Source organism: Lactuca virosa, chromosome 4 (assembly GCF_052849685.1).
Source record: "Lactuca virosa cultivar CGN04683 chromosome 4, Lactuca_virosa_CGN04683_v6, whole genome shotgun sequence".
In the NCBI taxonomy this organism is placed as follows: domain Eukaryota; kingdom Viridiplantae; phylum Streptophyta; class Magnoliopsida; order Asterales; family Asteraceae; genus Lactuca; species Lactuca virosa.
The window spans coordinates 311,452,691-311,470,138 of record NC_136429.1 but is presented as its reverse complement, the minus strand read 5'-3'; the positions used below and the strand labels follow the sequence as shown (position 1 = coordinate 311,470,138).

Sequence of the window (17,448 nt, the reverse complement as noted above, 5' to 3'; positions counted from 1 at the left end):
TGGATGATGGTACTTATTATGCAAAGGGGTTTTCAGAATAGGCCCTTAATCTTTTTCATTTTTTCATTCCCCACCCAACTTTTCATAATTTATGCGGAAAAAAAAAAAGGATAAGCTCTTTAATAAGACTAAGCAGTGTCGTGTCGTCTTTGCCAAACACCGCCCCAAAAGTGTGCTCACGTCATCTTTCTTCACCTCCGCCTCACTTTGCCACACTTTGTCATGGTTGATGAGTGGGAAATAGCAAATAATAAGAGATGGAGAAGAAAGATAGTGAGAAGAAAGGCTCAGTAATGGAATGTCGTGGAGGATGTTGCCAAAAGCTATGGGGCAGTGTTTTCTGAGGATGCCGAGTTGGTGTTGAGGCCACACCCAATCTTATGGGGTTAATAAAAGGTTTTTAACATGAAAGTCCTTAAGTTTGGTAAAATTTGTCGGTTTTATCCATGTGATTTTTTTTCGTTTATGCCTAAAGTTTAAAAATTTTTTTGTCTTTTATATATGTAATAATAATAGGGTTTCCAAGTTACCATGAAATTAAAATATATTTAAAAAATCTCTTAAGTTAATAAATCTTTTAATAATATTTTTTTACAACTATAAAAATTATTCAAATTGATGCCTTTATTCATCTCTTTACACCTCCCCTTCCTCATACTTAAACTTACCGGTCAGTAGGTTCAATTTTTTTATAGGTTTCTAAGGGAGGAAAGTGGTGGTGGTGGAAGATGAGGTGGTTGTCAAGGTGCCAAAAGAGAATTTGAAGAAACCAGCATAAATTCACCAAAATGGGAGTGCTTGGTCCATAGGTGAAATGATCAGTAAAGGAAGTCTCGAGTGTGTTTTTCTGGCAAATTTGTAAAAACCCAAATCGACCTCACAAAAAACATTTTGCAATTCTAATCTCTATCAGAGTCATTACCTTCAAATTAACTCAACTAAGTTAGGGTTTGTGTTTAGTTCGATTTCACCATGGCTCGTAACGAAGAGAAATCTCAATCAATGTGCAACATGTTCATAACTATGAAAGCCGAGGAGAAAAAGAAGCCAAAAGAGCATGAATGGGAAGAAGGAGAGAACTGGAGAGTAAAGGGGTTGTCGTTAGAATAACTAGGGAAGAAGAAATTGCCAAAGAGGATTAATGGTGGGTGTAGGTTGTTTTTTCTTAATGATAATAGTATAATAATAATTTTAAGATTTATAATAATATATAATTCAAGAGAAAATGAATTGGGGATGTCACGTCAACACCATATGAACCTCTTCAATTGACGTCAACACCATGTGACATGCCACATATGAAAGATCTTGTATGTCCAATAGTCATTATAGAATGAGGTTGCTTATAACATACGATCGTATATAGTTACACATTATAGCAAGTTGCTACCAATTGATTGTTTATTAGTATAATTTGGTTATTAATAAATATATCAACACTTGTATTTAATTGAAAAAACATTATGTTGAGAAATAATATTTTACCAACATATTAGGAATTACTATTTCTAAGAAATAATAATAAAGAGAACAAAACTAGGTATATATCATATGGTATGATTACTAAAGTTGTGTACAAACTTTTGGACACTTTAGGTAACTAAATGTTTATAACTTAACTAACTAGTTACGTGATATGTAATAAGCACATAGATTTTGTCTCTTTCAGGAAGCATGGGGGGACATGCTTTTGAATTGTTTATTACTTAACTTCATGCTTGTAAGAAAGTCTTACCTCTTCATTCATTGGTCTTGACATTTATATACATTTGGTATATAATGAAGGCATTTACTAGTGATTTGGTTGGTTTTTTGCTCACAAGAATCCTTTTAAATGGCAGAAAAAAAAATTAGAATTCTAAGCCTTTCCTTTCTTCTTCTTTCTTCCATTTGGTGCTAGAAGTGAAGTCCTTAAATTTGCTTCTCTTTAAGCACTTATTTGTTTTAAGTCTTAAAGCTTAAGAACAACTTTATACAAGTGTTTACTAGCATATTTTGGTGGTGCAAAGATTGTTTGGTGGATACATTATAGAGAACTTAATTTAGAGCTTAAAGTCATCTTCATCAACTTCCTAATTGTCAAAATGAACCAAAGTCTTCAAAGGTTGTATCACTTTCTTCTTCTTTAGTTTTGCTTAATATTTCTAAGTACTTACAAAATGATCATTGGTGGGTATAAAAGTAGTTTTATTTTATTCAAATTACAAAGTTTTTCGTTACTAATTACGTGTAATTATGTGTTTATAATTGGATTATTTTGAATAAAAACTCAACAACAGAGGCATAGCACCCGTATGTTGACAATGTATTCACCCGTGAAATTGATTCCACATCATCATTATATCTCTTTCACATTACATTCACTAGTGTTTGGGATGGTGTTCACTAGTGGACAAGAGAGAGAGAGAAAAGGAAGAGAGAGAGAGACAGAGAGAGAGAAAAGCTAATGAGTGATTTGGAAGAAATGTTTATGATTGGTTGTGAGAACCCATGACCAGCTTCCATCCTCACCACATTTACACCTATTGGGGGTGGTGTTCATGCGTGAACATCCCTTCCACATAGATGTTTACGTGCAGAGACACCCCCATACCCTCATGGCCTTAGGAACAAACCACATTGTTGGGCTCATGCCTAGGTTTGTTGGTTGTCATCCACCTAGGGATCAACTGGAGCTACACGGCTACACCTTATGGACTGATTGTAGCGTGAATTAGCATGTATATATTTTCATCATTTAAAATTTGCTAGAGACCATATAGACCGATAAAATTAGTTTACTTTTAGGGATAATGTCACTGTAGCACAGTGAACTTTTGTGATTTGTCCGACTTGACCAATTATGTTTTTTTCTTGTGCATTAGGTCATTTAACTTTTACTGTACATGTCAATTAGGTCATTATCGTTAGTTTTTAACCATTCCTCCGTTAACTAGTTTTCTAAATTACACGAATGGCCCCTATGGTTTAAATTTCTTTCGTAAGTGGTCGTTATCAGCCATGTTTTAAATCAGACGACTAAAACTACCACAATCCTGAAACTCTAGGGACCAAAGTGTAACATTGTCATTATGGGAACAAATTGCAGATTATTGTTATTTTATGATTATAAAAATGTGAAAACCAAACAAAAATCTTTTACATGGTAGCCACCCTGGATCTGGTTGGAGATACGCAAATCGGTGGGTTCCTAAGCATCAACGGCGAAGCCAATCTAGTCGCCAACCTCGACGGTGAAAACGAACTCCGCAGCTTTGCTGACGTGGAGACGTTCTTAGGCAGTGACATCGCCTTCTTCTTCGCGCTGGCCGTTTTGGGTCTGGTCGGAGATACAAAAAGTGGTGGACTGCGAATCTTTACTTGAAACTTAGCCACTGCGGCAGGAGGCGGCGGCGTCTTGATTAGAAACTTGTGAGGGGTGGTCTGACGGGTTCTTGTAATCACCGACGACCTTGTTCTGCAAAATTGTTGGTTTTGTGAAGCAGTTGTTAAATGGAAAAGGGGGTTCGAGAAGATCACAGTTTTTCTAGCCCAAGGTCTGTTCTTCGGTGACACCCTATTCGCCAGAAACTGACCCTTTTCATTCTCGATTTCTCTTTTGGGTGGTGAACCGGAGACTTTGAAATTAATCTGTGATTTTGCTCTTTCAAGTAAAGGAGAATGTAGATTTGATCGAATTATCTGTTTCTCTCTCTTTCTCTATGATCGGAGCTCAGTGGTTTCTGGGTTTAACCTTGAATTCCGTCTAGAATCAATCACCGGGGTTTTCGGATCGCCGTCGGCCCCGGTGGTAATCTTTTTGGCTTTCGTTTCAACAACCGTCACGATGTCTCTAGCAAATTGACTGACATTTTATTAGGCTTTTAAGTATAAAAAATAACTTAATACCAACAAATTATGAATAACAATGAATTTATCAGATTCAACATATTTGATCGATTTTGAAGGAGCGTCAGGTAAGTTGGGATACGAAAGAATTTAGGGAAGACGATGACAATGCTGCACTTTGGTCCCTAGAGTTTCAGAATTGTGGTAGTTTTAGTCGTGTGATTTAAAACATGGCTAATAACAACCAATTACGAAAGAAATTTAAACCATAGGGGCCATTCGTGTAATTTAGAAAACTAGTTAACGGAGGAATGGTTAAAAACTAACGATAATGACCTAATTGACATGTATAGTAAAAGTTAGATGACCTAATGCGCAAGAAAAAAACATAATTGGTCAAGTCGAACAAATCACAAAAGTTCATTGTGCTACAGTGACATTATCTCTTACTTTTACATAGTAGGTGTCACACCCCCAAATCAAAGATGGCGGAAACGTCCGAGGGTGGCGGACTTCATGTATAGTATCATAACAACGTGTATAACAGTGATCAAAGCAATACAACCAATCATAAATATAAAGGAAAAGAATTACATGGTTTCAAGTGTTACATATTTCAATGATTGATTACAACATGATATAAAAATAGTTGTTCAACGCCGTAGCGTTCCATCCACAAAAGCTTGCGATTACCTGGTTTCGTTGATTCCTTGAGAATACAAGTAGTTTTCAAAAAGTGTCAACAATTAAGTTGGTGAGTTCATAAGCTTTTTAGATGAAGAGTTTGGAAACCGATCTTTGTTATGAATTGTGTGGTACCAAGAAAAATCCAATATTTTCCTTACAAAAGTGATGTGTTGTCTTTAATTCCAAGACCGAAAGTGTACAGTACTATCCATACTTATTGATATAAAAAGTGATTTTAAATCGACATAAAACCCTTTTTGATTTGAGAAAAATTCCCGTAAACTTTATGTGTTGTTAATTCCATATGTGAGTCGCTATAACCATACTATGACTAATGAACCTGCCACGACGTTTCTCAGGTGTCGAAAAAGATAATGACACTTGTCACCTCAGACCTGCCGGTCTAGCTGTTTCATGCAGCTCAGGTGTGCTTTGTCAAACCCAATATAGATCTATACACAACTATCACGTTCTCCCTACAAGAGACTCTGGTTATAACTACCAGGAATTTTAACCCGTACTCTAGGATTACTAAGAGGAATGTCTCACAATTTACGTTAACAAGTTTACGTGTGGTGTGTGTGAGTGTAAAACCCTTTTTTGTGGGAATAAAACTTTCCCAAATATATTTGTTGTGTTAATGGAAACATCAACTATACCTATTATAGCTTATCAAGACGTTTTGTAATAGTAGAAATCCTCTTTGTATATGATGTAAACCTTTATAATGAGGTAAAAGACATGTAATATAACCAACATGTATTTTTATATGATAATACACACCTTGCTCAGCAAGTTACAAGGTGTAAATGAGTTACTGACAATTTTCTAGTTTTATCTTTTCTGTTCCTGTTCTTGGAACAATTATAGAAAAATCATACGGAGTCGAAAACTGATTCCGTAATTTCTGAGGGTTTAGAAAATGTGTCTAGTTTGTTCATAATTTTTATTATGATTTTTAGAAGTCTCTAACTTATGTGAAAATGTTAATATTCACTGACTGGTCCAAATTCGTTTATGAAATGATAGGCAGTTTTGTAAAAATCACCATAAATCGTAGAAAAATTGTATGGAGATGTGCAAGTAGTCATTTTAAAGGTATGAACCTGAACTATTTCCATATTAAACAGTTGTGAAAGATATTAAGTCTAAGTTGGTCAAAACAGTCCATGAATAGGACTCAACTTTTCTAGATGAAAGCTGTTGTTTGAGTTTAGTTAAGTTGTTGGTGTTTTAACTTGTATTTCCCCCCTTAAAACTTAAGAAAAACCTGAAAAGATAGGGGTATGAACTCACCTTGAGTGATTTCAGTAGATGGATGAGGAAGGAAAGAAGTGTTCAACTCAAGAACACTTGGGAGATGCTTGAAGATTTGAAGATCTAACAATAATTATGACGATATTTGTGTAAGCAATCCATGATTTGGATGAAGGATAGTAGAATATCTAAATATAGGAGGAAGATACTTACCAAATGTGGAGGAAAAGCTCAAGACCAGCATTTGAATCTCGAATTTTAGAGAGAGAAAGTGAAAGAGATGTATTTGTTCTCCTTGAGAAAGAGTGAATAAAGTGGGAGGAGAGATAAGGGTTTTTCTATCCTTGTGACAAGGTACTGGGCTGGAAAGAGTGGGGAAAAAGGACAATGAAATTACCAGGTATGGTGGAATAGTAACTGGGGATGGTCTTGGAGTGGGTATGGGAGGTAACTTGTGTCTTTGCCCAAAGGGTAAGTCAACACTCCAGCCCTAAATCTTACCTACTAGATTTTATTCTTAGGCAAAGATTTTCCCCAAAATATAATTAAAATATCGATATTTAGGGTTTATTATGTTAAAATACGAGTTTGGGTGAAAATTTCGCGTTAAAATCACGAAAAACGAGCTTAAAACGAAGTTTGGGTCAAAAACCGGGAAGGAAATGGAAAAATCCGAAATTGGGGCCGAAGTTGCGAAGGTTCGGTCTTAGGAGCATAGAACCAAAGGTAGGGTTCGGTTGTGTGTTGGAACCGAGAGTAGGGTTCGGTCTCAGCTTTGTATCTCGGACTGAAGGTGAATCTTGTCAGAACCGAATCTTGTCAGAAGCGAAGGTGAAGTTCGGTCCAGGAGGCTTCTTAGGGTTTCGGTTCCTAGGAGGGTTCGGCTCCTTAAGAGGTTTCGGCTCCTTAAGAGGGTTCGGCTCCTTAAGGCTGTTTTTCGCGTAAACTTCCGTTTTTGAGCGGTTTTCGACTAAATTACAGGTCGGGATGCCCCGAGTGATTATAAGAAGTTGAGAGAGATTTTGAGAGAGATTTGGGAGAGATTTCACATTCTTTGAGAGATTTCTCATACAAAGAGAGATTTGGGAGGGATTTCACATTCTTGGAGAGATTTCTCATATTGAGAGAGATTTTGAGAGAGATTTCACATTCTTGGAGAGATTTCTCATATTGAGAGAGATTTGGGAGAGATTTCACATTCTTGGAGAGATTTCTCGAATTTCTAGGATCTTTTCCGTTGTCTCCCTTATGATTTCGGGGCCATAGAGGGTGCTGTTAGGGACTTGCTCCTTCGCTAGCGGTGTATCTCCCAATTCAATGAGTGGTAAAGTCAAGTAGTTCCGCTGGTTTGTGAGGCGGTTTTGTTACTAACCGGTACGTGTTCGATTTATCTTTTGCTCTGTCCGTCGGATTATAGGTGGTAGACCATACTCAAGTCTAACCTAGTCCCTGCAAGGGTTGCCAGCATCGCTAAATGAATCTCTTATCTCTGTCAGAGATAATGGATATTGACACACCATGCAGTTGTATAGTCTCTTTGATGTACGTCCTAGTTAATTTCTCCATCATGTCGGTTTCTTTGATTGGTAGGAAGTACGCGGATTCGGTCAGTCTGTTGACGATTACCCAAATGGTATCGAGACCACCCAATGTCTTGGGTAACTTGGTTATGAAGTCCATGGTTAGCCACTCCCACTTCCTTTCGGGTGTCATTGGTTGTTGTAGGAACACGAAGGCTTCTGTTATTCTACTTTGACCTTGGCACCGAGCCCCGTCGCTCTTGACTTCTAGGTTCTTATTCATTCCTCTTGAGTTTTCACCCATCGCATACTCTGGTTTCAAGGTCTCTAGTTCGAGTTCTCCTGATTTGCGTAGACATTAATGGATGGATTGTCATTGCTAATGACCTTACTTGGCAGCTTGAGTATTCCTTTCTGTACAAGGTATTTGCCACCTTATTGGTCTTGCTCAGATAATGGCGAATCTAGTACTCCTAGTCGCTTAGTAGTTCTACCCATCGTCCTTGAATCAGGCAAAGTTCTTTTCGGTCGAGAATGTACTGAATGCTCTTATGACCGATGAAAACTTGTGCATCTTTGCGTCGTAGGGATGGTGCTTCCAATCTTCTGGGGTGAACACTACTGTTCCTAGTTCTGGGTCACGTGTGGTCTAGCCAACTTCGTACACTTTTAGCCGTCTTGAGGTATTGGTAATGATTCCTGATCATTGCGTAGGGCCTGCTTTTGTGTTTGGAGGGCGGTTTCTTGCTTCTCTCCCTATGTGATTTTTGATTCTTGTTTGTCGTTCCAACGGATTTTCACCATCTTGTCTGCTGTTTAGGTCGGTGGGGAACGTATGGGTTTGGTTTATGCGACTAGACTAAATCGAATGGTAGAACATCCACTCGCTCTTCTGGGTAGCCTTATCTCGAAGTTCATGGTAGGACTCATTCCTGGTCCATCTATCATTAACTCGTGCGTATAGGTCGTATGTAATTGAGTTTGGTAAAACAGTCGGATGGCGTGGTACTCCTCTCTTTGAGTACTTCGAGGTTCCGTAACGAGAGATGACCCGGAGGTCCGTGTCAGATTTGTGCTTATGAGAGACGAGGGTTTCGATATTCAAGAGTTTAGGTGAGGGGTCTTTCCGTAGCACATTTAATTGGGAAGGTGAGGACTAAACCAATCCAAATCGAATGACGTTATCGAAACTTCCTGGTAAAACATGTGTTAAGTTGTATTCGAATGAAATGTTTGTTAGGGAGATAGAGCATCCTTTGCCTCTTGTTAGTACGTTCTGTGTTGGTCGATGTTATTATTACTGCAGATGATTCACATCGCAGCAACTAGTACTGGTAGTATACGTGTTATGGTAGTTAGCGATGATACTTCATATTATGATCCCTAACAGGCCTCTAGATGTTCGCTCGATGCGCATAAGTGTTTTGATTTAATTGCACGAGAGAGTATTTCAACTACTTTTAAAGACGATAATTTTAGCAACATTCCACGTACATTACAGACATATGGTACTTAAATATTCTTGTTTTAAAACGTTCCAAAAGTCCTAATAAGGTTCCTTGTTGCTTTCGCTGGTTCGGTTGTCACACTCCTCCCGTTCCTCCGTCATTCTTCTCGGTTGGACAGTCTCTCTTGAAGTGTCCTGTTTCACCACATAGGAAGCATACTAGACTTACACCAGTATTGGTGGTTGAAGCGATGTGCTGGGTCAGGGTCCTATAGAAGCGGACGATATGTCCTTTCCTGTTGCAGTTGATACAGTGTAGAATCCGGCAAGCTCCTGTGTGATGGTAGTTACACTTGTTACACTTTGGAAGTGTCCCCATATATTGTATGTCCGGTGCTTGAGTGGCAGATGTTGTGGCTGATGTCGAGGCATGAGTTGCGACTTCTGTCGTAATTATAGGAGCAGCCACGGATCGCTGTCCTTTAGCGAGTTTTTGAGATGGGTTACACTACTTTTTGTCCCAAAACTTCTATTTCTTGCTCTTAGGTTTGTGGACTGAGGCATTTTCGTTGGTAGTCGCCCGCTGGTGTTCTTGATTGTTATCGCGGTTAGTATTTCAGGCGCCATCTTCGCGCCCGCTGGCGTGGTTAGCATTAAGTTGTGCCATGACGGCTGCCACGGCTGTCGTGACTGCAGCTTGAAAAGTAGCAGAGTCTATCTGCAGGGTTGGTGCCTTGCTAGTTGGTTGGTTACCTCTTGGTGAAGACATAATTCTGTTTCATGATGAAAAACGACTTCGTGAGTGGGGATGATTACCTCAAGTGCATTCTTACAATTTATATTCACATACGCAAATTTCGCACATTGTTGTACTATTCTCAGTGTTCATGCTAAACACTCCTGAGATGGAGTTACGGAAATGGGTAGAAGTAGGTTTTATACGAATGTTAAATTTACCCATCCTAGTTACTATCTTTGCCCAAGCACTCTTAGCTGAGGAGTTCTGATGGAATCTGGTGTATTAGTGCTGGTATGATCGCACCCTATAGGTCTACGAAGAAGGCACCTTTCAACCAAAATGTTTTAAAGGTGAGACGATAATGAGGTGATAGAAAGGGCTATGCGTCGTGGGTTATCCAACTAAGTTTATCATAGTTCTAAGTGTATTGTATTTCGATTTTTATGGTGTTCTGAAAGCAATTCCTAATGAAAGTCTGTAATAAACCCATGTATTTTAGTAGTTCTGTATCCAAGTGAAACCTTGTAATTTGATCCAAGCTAGGTCCTTCTTACGACCATTTGATGTATGCTTAGTGGTATGATTAAGACTTAATAGACCTTTGAGTCTAATGGGCCTGCCGTAAGCCCATTTTGTTGATATGATTCTAGTAATCTTAGTTTCAGAGAAATTTTTTTGACCTCGATGCAGGTCTACCCTAACTCATTATAAGGAAAAGTTTTGACAGTAATAAATCCCGTGATTAGAATAACCACTTAAATCGCAGGGTTGAGCTTACACATTGAATAGAGTAGCACCAACGCATACTCATGAACCTAATCTACAAGGTCTTGTGAGTAGTATGAACTCTGCTCACGACGATCCGTCCCTTGCGATGCCTGAGACAAAGTCGATGCACCTTGCAGCTCTGCCAATCGACGCTTGGCTACAACCATTCTCTCTTCGAGTGTCGTGCGTCTACCCTGTTTCTCTTTTGCCTCCGCCCGAGCGGCGATAAAGTTCTTAAGAAGTTGGTCTCTGGGATAGCAGTCTCTTTCCAAGTCTCGGGTACGTGAGATGGTGGTGTCTGTAGTAGCGCGCAATTTCCGTACTCGATTTTCAGTCCCCCTGTTTTAATCCCCGATGTTCGCGATCTGTCGGGTCTTCGCCGGGAGGGCTCTGTCAGTCGGTCCCCCGTGGTTGAGGTCATAGCAACTTCGTTGGTCTCCAAATGGTGATCGCTGCCGTTGCTGTCGATTTCAACCCTCGATCACGGTTGGCCAACGGGGCACAGGTCCGATGTAGTCGAAGCGGTTTGTGGGAACCTTGGCTATGTACGGAGGGTTGATCACCTTCGGTTCCTCTTCTGATTCTGCCTCGTCTTCATCTTCACTCGTCATTATTTCGATTTCCTCATCTTCAGATTCTTTTTCCTCGTTTTCCTCGGGTTCTTCATCGGGGTCTTCTTCGGTTTCTTCTCCTAACCGTCCACCATTTCCCTGGTTGGGAAAGTAGGAGTCGCCTGGTAAGTAGAATCTTTCCATGTTATACGTGCGAGAATAGGAGGGGTAGGAAGCATATATTAGTCGTATTCCTAGAAATACTTATAGGGGTTTGATCCTCATTAGTTACTTCTATAATGACATAGTGAATACTATTTACATATAACAAAGATATGATAGACCTTCGAATAAGTGATCCCACCCTAAGTCCACATCCAAACAAGGAAAAGGAAGTAAGGCAATGACCACAGATTCTAAGTCTATGATCTCTAAGTTATATATAACTTTAGAGTATCCACTTAGTGACTATAGACCTATTATTAAGGATCTGTTTATTTTTCACATAAGTTATAATATTACAAAATACTCCTATACTATTTTTGAATGTTATGTTTGGTTCCTAACGATTTTCTTGTTTGGGAAGTTTTTAGCCTTGTTGCTCACTACGACCATGCCCCGACATACATTAGTCACACCTCGGATAAATATAGTTGATCAGGCTATATCCATCCCAAGTCTGATTACATATCCCAAGCTCTACTCGTAGTGTCCAACTCCTCGTTTTGCTTTTGTGTTTTCCTTAGACGTGACACTATACCCGTATGCATGTATGTACTTATACTTTTAACAAGAAACTATTTATTTCTAAAAAGTATAGTTATTTGAAACCTTTTACATCAGAGACTTTAGTCCCAATGCATTTATAATTTGTATATCTTATGTGGTTCGATATACTTAGTTCACTATAAACAATGCTCTGATACCAATCTGTCACACCCCCAGACCAATGATGGCGGAAACCTCCGGGGGTGGCAGACTTCATGTATAGTATCATAACAACATGTATAACAGTGATCAAAGCAATACAACCAATCATAAATATAAAGGAAAAGAATTACATGGTTTCAAGTGTTACATATTTCAATGATTGATTACAACATGATATAAAAATAGTTGTTCAACGCCGTAGCGTTCCATCCTCAAAAGCTTGCAATTACCTGATTTCGTTGATTCCCTGAGAATACAAGTAGTTTTCAAAAAGTGTCAACAATTAAGTTGGTGAGTTCATAAGCTTTTTAGATGAAGAGTTTGGAAACCGATCTTTGTTATGAATTGTGTGGTACCAAGAAAAATCCAATATTTTCCTTACAAAAGTGATGTGTTGTCTTTAATTCCAAGACCGAAAGTGTACAGTACTATCCATACTTATTGATATAAAAAGTGATTTTAAATCGACATAAAACCCTTTTTGATTTGAGAAAAATTCCCGTAAACTTTATGTGTTGTTAACTCCCTATGTGAGTCGCTATAACCATACTATGACTAATGAACCTGCCACGACGTTTCTCAGGCGTCGGAAAAGATAATGACACTTGTCACCTCAGACCTGCCGGTCTAGCTGTTGCATGCAGCTCAGGTGTGGTTTCTCAAACCCAATATAGATCTATACACAACTATCACGTTCTCCCTACAAGAGACTCTGGTTATAACTACCAGGAATTTTAACCCGTACTCTAAGAGTACTAAGAGGAATGTCTCACAATTTACGTTAACAAGTTTATGTGTGGTATGTGTGAGTGTAAAACCCTTTTCTGTGGGAATAAAACCTTCCCAAATATATTTGTTGTGTTAATGGAAACATAAACTATACCTATTATAGCTTATCAAGACGTTTTGTAATAGTAGAAATCCTCTTTGTATATGATGTAAACCTTTATAATGAGGTAAAAGACATGTAATATAACCAACATGTATTTATATATGATAATACACACCATTCTCAGCAAGTTACAAGGTGTAAATGAGTTACTGACAATTTTCTAGTTTTATCTTTTCTGTTCCTGTTCTTGGAATAATTATAGAAAAAGCATACGGAGTCGAAAACTGATTCCGTAATTTCTGAGGGTTTAGAAAATGTGTCTAGTTTGTTCATAATCTTTATTATGATTTTTAGAAGTCTCTAACTTGTGTGAAAAGGTTAATATTCACTGACTGGTCCAAATTCGTTTCCGAAATGATAGGCAGTTTTGTAAAAATCACCATAAATCGTAGAAAAATTGTATGGAGATGTGCAAGTAGTCATTTTAAAGGTATGAACCTGAACTATTTGCATATTAAACAGTTGTGAAAGATATTAAGTCTAAGTTGGTCAAAACAGTCCATGAATAGGACTCAACTTTTCTAGATGAAAGCTGTTGTTTGAGTTTAGTTAAGTTGTTGGTGTTTTAACTTGTATTCCCCCCTTAAAACTTAAGAAAAACCTGAAAAGATAGGGGTATGAACTCACCTTGAGTGATTTCAGTAGATGGATGAGGAAGGAAAGAAGTGTTCAACTCAAGAACACTTGGGAGATGCTTGAAGATTTGAAGATCTAACAATAATTATGACGATATTTGTGTAAGCAATCCATGATTTGGATGAAGGATAGTAGAATATCTAAATGTAGGAGGAAGATACTTACCAAATGTGGAGGAAAAGCTCAAGACCAGCATTTGAATCTCGAATTTTAGAGAGAGAAAGTGAAAGATATGTATTTGTTCTCCTTGAGAAAGAGTGAATAAAGTGGGAGGAGAGATAAGGGTTTTTCTATCCTTGTGACAAGGTACTTGGCTGGAAAGAGTGGGGAAAAAGGACAATGAAATTACCAGGTATGGTGGAATAGTAACTGGGGATGGTCTTGGAGTGGGTATGGGAGGTAACTTGTGTCTTTGCCCAAAGGGTAAGTCAACACTCCAGCCCTAAATCTTACCTACTAGATTTTATTCTTAGGCAAAGATTTTCCCCAAAATATAATTAAAATATGAATATTTAGGGTTTATTATGTTAAAATACGAGTTTGGGTGAAAATCTCGCGTTAAAATCACGAAAAACGAGCTTAAAACGAAGTTTGGGTAAAAAACCGGGAAGGAAATGGAAAAATCCGAAATTGGGGCCGAAGTTGCGAAGGTTCGGTCTTAGGAGCATAGAACCGAAGGTAGGGTTCGGTTGTGTGTTGGAACCGAGCGTAGGGTTCGGTCTCAGCTTTGTATCTCGGACCGAAGGTGAATCTTGTCAGAACCGAATCTTGTCAGAAGCGAAGGTGAAGTTCGGTCCAGGAGGCTTCTTAGGGTTTCGGTTCCTAGGAGGGTTCGGCTCCTTAAGAGGGTTCGGCTCCTTAAGGCTGTTTTTCGCGTAAACTTCCGTTTTCGAGCGGTTTTCGACTAAATTACAGGTCGGGATGCCCCGAGTGATTATAAGAAGTTGAGAGAGATTTTGAGAGAGATTTGGGAGAGATTTCACATTCTTGAAGAGATTTCTCATACAGAGAGAGATTTAGGAGAGATTTCACATTCTTGGAGAGATTTCTCATATTGAGAGAGATTTTGAGAGAAATTTCACATTTTTGGAGAGATTTCTCATATTGAGAGAGATTTGGGAGAGATTTCACATTCTTGGAGAGATTTCTCATACAAAGAGATATTTGGGAGAGATTTCACATTCTTGGGGAGATTTCTCATATTAAGAGAGATTTCACATTCTTGGAGAGATTTCTCATATTGAGAGAGATTTGGGAGAGATTTCACATTCTTGGAGAGATTTCTCATACAGAGAGAGATTTGGGAGAGATTTCACATTCTTGGAGAGATTTCTCATATTGAGAGAGATTTGGGAGAGATTTCACATACTTTGAGAGATTTCTCATACAGAGAGAGATTTGGGAGAGATTTCACATACTTGGAGAGATTTCTCATACAGAGAGATTTGGGAGAGATCTCGTTTGCGACCTTTTTGAGTGTTTGGCTTCGTAACGCAAGGTTTGTACATCCCGTTAAGTCTCGTTATGATTGTTATATGCCCCCGAGGGTTAAGGAATAATGTTTTATCGAATAGTTTCATCACTTGCCCTGATTAGGGTTTAGAATTTCCGAACACGTGAAAACTCTAAGTGATACTTTGTATTAAGATTGCGAGTAGTACAATAAGAATCATAATGGGAACCCTAATATGCAAGGGTTAGATGAGTTGATCGGTTTGACTTGTTGACTTTGGTTGACTTTGACTTGACCAAAAATTGACGGTTGTCACCGTAGGACAAGCTAGACCAGGTGAATAAATTACCCTCTCTATCAAACATGTCGGAGTCCCTTGTTGGCTAGACACGTCTTAATCACTTGTTGGAGTCTATTTCTTTTTTTTTTTCTTAAAGGCTCAGAGAAATCTATGAAATTGTATATCCTATATCAATTAACTATCATGGTAGCTAATTGATATAACATATGTAGATCCATATATATTTCTCTAGGAAAAAAATATCGACTATATATCAAGGTATTCGAGCCGGTGAGTAATGCCTAAGTGGTTGAACACATATATCCTTGTATCTCTAGGGTTGTAAACGAACCAAACGAACACGAACAAGGTCTTGTTCATGTTCGTTCGTTTAAGTTAGCCGAACAACAAACGAACACGAACGGATAAACGAACGAGATTTTCTTGTTCATGTTCGTTCGTTTAACAAATTACTTTGTTCATGTTCGTTCGTTTATGTTCGTGAACATGCTAAACAAAAATAGCCGAACAAAGATAAAAAAAAAAAACACAATGGAACATATATGAACATATACGAACATATAATATAGCAATATAATAAAAAAAAATTTAAATATAAATGAATATAAATAAACTTAAACGAACGAACATAAACGAACGTAAACAAACATCATAAACGAACGTTCACGAACATAAATGAACGAACGAGACCATTGTTCATGTTCGTTCATTTAACTAAACGAACGATAATTTTTGTACATGTTCGTTCATTTATTAAATAAACGAACATAAACGAACTTCCCGCCAAACAATTCACGAACGGTTCGCCGAACGTTCAGTTCGTTTACAGCCCTACATGAGACTGTTCTAGGGACATCCTTTTGGTTCTTATATCGAGCAGAAAAATGTAGACATAGATATATTTTTGTACTCCAGAAATACATCATGAACTCAATCTTATTATCTTACCCTTTTATACTTCCTAATGATTTTTGAATTGCATCAATCAATTGATTCGCTTGAGTTTTGTTCTCAGCTTCATCAACATAACATGATTAGAAAACGGAAAAACTGATAAGTGGTAATAGAGATGGTAAAGCGTGCATCTTAAGAGCTAAAGTATCTTGATAAGTCTTGTGCTTTTATGCCACATCCAAGATTCCGATGGGGATTTGGGCAATGGTGGAACAAGAAGAGCCTTCCTACAGAGACCAAAGGGCCAGCCCTCACAATGACAAAGCTCTCGCATGATAGATCGCCTCTTTCTATAGGGTGGGAACTCGATACTACTCATGCTGGAACATCGAGAAAGATTGGTCTTTACAGACATGAATGCTTGTGCAGTCATAGAGCTTGAACAGCGAGAAAGATGACTACAAGTAGAGTAGAATTCATCTTTTTCTTCAGCATCACTTTCAAATGCATGCTGTATTTCGTTTCTAGGTGGAAGTACTTCAGTCGGTGAGAAACCCCATATGAAGCTATCCACCGTAAGTCCGAGCTTTCTCTTTGACTTTGCTTCCATGTATTTACTTAGAACCGCCGAAACAAAAACCTGAGGGAAAAATCATACGCATACAAACATGATATATATACAAATGAAGCGAGGAGGATACATATATATATATATATATATATATATATATATATATATATATATATATATATATATATATATATCATTCAAACGGGTAGAGGAACATTACTTCTTGTTCATCGTGGTAATTGCTGACATCATCATCATCTTCTTCATATCGTTGTTGTTCGAGGGTTTGAGAAGAAAGTTCTCTGCAAAAGGTATAGCAGGTTGCAAGGGCGTCCTTGAGGAACTTGCATCGCTTGGAGGGGTTGGGTGGTTCTTCATGATGAAACAAGCTCATGATTAAAAGGAAGGCATGCATGGGATTAAGATATGTTTACAGACCAAGTATATATATATATACTAGTATTAGTATTCAAATTGGGATGATAGTAGCTAGCTCAATAGAAATCTCAGGGGTTATTTTCTTCATTCTTTGGGTTGAAGACAAAGTAAAGAGACTTTTACACAATTTGAATCTTTTAATCCAACATCATACGATCCTTTGACAAGTATCAGATACCAAATCGACGGCAACAGGTCGTCTCTTAATGTTCTTGGTTTGTGATCTTTGTGCTTCTACTATGCTTAGTGCTTCGTAGTTGTTTAAGTTTTTACTTTAATCTCAAGTGATGGTAACTGTGACTTGCCACCAAACTCTGATTACTACTTAAAGTAAAACTTATAATATAAAGAACACCCCTCCTTATCTCTCTCTTTTTTATAAAACATATCATTTTGGTAAATGTTGAATTATAAAATAAAAATTAAAAATTAAACACTACCCTGGACACCAAACCTTCGCCGCTTCGCAGAAAACGTGAGTATAGTAAATCACAAGAATATGACGTCATGATTAGTACATCGATCAATTATTTATG

The 17,448-nt window shown here is 38.0% G+C and overlaps 1 pseudogene; it reads right to left on the bottom strand.

Moving 5' to 3' along the window:
* Positions 1 to 3,138: 3,138 nt before the first annotated feature.
* On the bottom strand, positions 3,139 to 16,868 carry LOC145106059 (putative microtubule-binding protein TANGLED; annotated as a pseudogene).
* Positions 16,869 to 17,448: the final 580 nt, after the last annotated feature.